A 2,120-nucleotide genomic window follows, 5' to 3' on the forward strand; every position below is an offset into this window, starting at 1 on the left:
TCAGGAAAAGTGTTGATTTTTAAGTATTATATTCCGGAAAATGTTTATTAAGTCAGGAAAAAACTTATTAATTATTATAATCAGGAAAAAGTTCTTCACAGAGGGGGTGCTCAGGCACCGGAACAGGCTGCCCAGGAAAGTGATGGAATCATTGTCCCTGGAAGTGCTCACAAACCGTGTGGACAAGGCCCTCAGTGACATGGGTTAGTGGTGGCCTTGACACTGCTGGCACTGGTTGGACTTGATCATCTTAAAGGTCTTTTCCAGCCTGGTTGGTTCCATGATTCTATTCTATGGTTCTATGATTTGACTTTGTTTGATTTTTCTTTTCTTTTCACATTCAGGAAACCAATTTGGGCAGGAGGGGAATGGGGGGAAGCAGGAGGGGAATGGGAGGAAGCAGGAGGGTGGGAGGGAATGGCTGCAACTTCTCCCTTTCTCCCCATCCCCTCTGAAATGCTTCCGAGAAAATAACTCAGCTGGAATAAAACTGCTCAGGGGGAAACTAAACCCGTTCGTGGCCGCTGCCTGATGCTGGTTGGGTAACACTTGACCTGGTCACCAGCTACCTCAGAGCAAGTTTAGGGCCAGTTTCAGGTTGCTTGTTCGTGCCTGGTGATCTACAGCTGCTGGAGGAGTTAATCCCAGCACTTCTCCTTGGCAGCGGGAAGGGTTCTTCAGCAGTGACTCAGCTGTACCTGCCCGTGCAAGGGCTCTGTCCCCTCCCAGCCATAACAAGAGGTTTTTCCTCCCTCCTTGTCATTCCCGTCTGGTTGTAATTAGCTGCATTTGTAAGCTCTGTGAGCGGATGAAATCCCGAGCACTGAAGCATCTTACCCTGCTGGAAAACTTAATGATCCATCCGAGGTTTGATTTCCAAGCATGATGGAAACTCACAGGTCGTGGTGCCTCCGTGGGTGTTACCGAATGATGTTGGGGTTTCTCTTGGCCGTGTGAAACATTCACCTCTTCTCTCGGGCTCACCCTGGTGAGATGTGAAGGGAGAAGGGCACAAACCTGCTGCTCACTGACCTGTCACCTCTTGCAGATGCTGTGAACCTCGGGTCCTGGCTCCAGAGGGGTAACAGCACCGGCCTCCATCCGCGAGGCACGTGCAACAGCGAAGGGAATTACGTTTTTATTCCCGGAAAGAGCCAGGGGTTGGAAAAGTCCAAATTGCTCGAAGCTCTGTCATTGAGAGCTTCCAAATCGAGCTGATGTACCTTGACCCGAGGCCCAGCACCAAACAGGCTGCCCTGCTCCCTGGGTGATGGGCTCCTGGCGAGGCTGGTGGTGCCACTGTCCCGTTTCCATAGGGATTGACTCCACGCTCACCTGTGTGAGGGTTGGGCTTAGGAGTAGGAGAATGGATGGAGACTCTCCTCGGCCTCAGGAAAGCTCCTCACTGCTGCCTGTGAGGAAGCACTAAGTCTGTGAGTACCCAGGCAGCAGGTCCTTGTCACCATCACATTTTCAAGCAGCGTTAAACCAACCCTAGGGCTAATCCTTTGCTTCCAACAGGCGCTCAGGGAGGGTGGGTGAGACAGGAATGACGAGACGGTGGCACAGCAGAAAAGCTTCTTTTTAATCCCTGATATTTACCTGCTAAATGGCCACTGGTGCCATTCGTCTGCAATAAACAGGTGGTATTTTTAGCCTGTTGCCAGCCTGACTCATCCCTGCCTGGGTTTTATGTCGGTGAGAGGCTGCAGAGCTTCCCTGCCCTTTGTCTTAGAGCTTTTTCCTCCTGTTCTCAGAGCTCTTCCCACCTGCTGCTCAAACCTAATGGCAGGGAAGGAGGGTGTTCTCCGAGCACCAAACGAGGTATCAGAGGAGGATATTCTTGCTGTAATTCTTGCTGAATATATTCACATGGAGGTTTGTTTTAGTGAGAAGTTAATGGGTGAAGACGTGTGGGGTGAACTGTTGTGTTGTGTATCCGAATGCTGCAAGCCAGCGGGGAAGGGAGGCCTGGAGAAGAGAAGGTTCTGGGGAGACCATAGAGCAGCTTCCAGGGCTTAAAGGGGCTACAAGAAACCTGGAGAGGGGCTTTGGACAAGGGACGTAGGGACAGGACAAGGGGAATGGCTTGAAACAAGCAGGGGGGGGAGGAAGGAGGG

Source organism: Nestor notabilis, unplaced genomic scaffold, assembly GCF_000696875.1.
Source record: "Nestor notabilis isolate BGI_N333 unplaced genomic scaffold, ASM69687v1 scaffold4252, whole genome shotgun sequence".
NCBI classification, from domain to species: Eukaryota; Metazoa; Chordata; class Aves; order Psittaciformes; family Psittacidae; genus Nestor; species Nestor notabilis.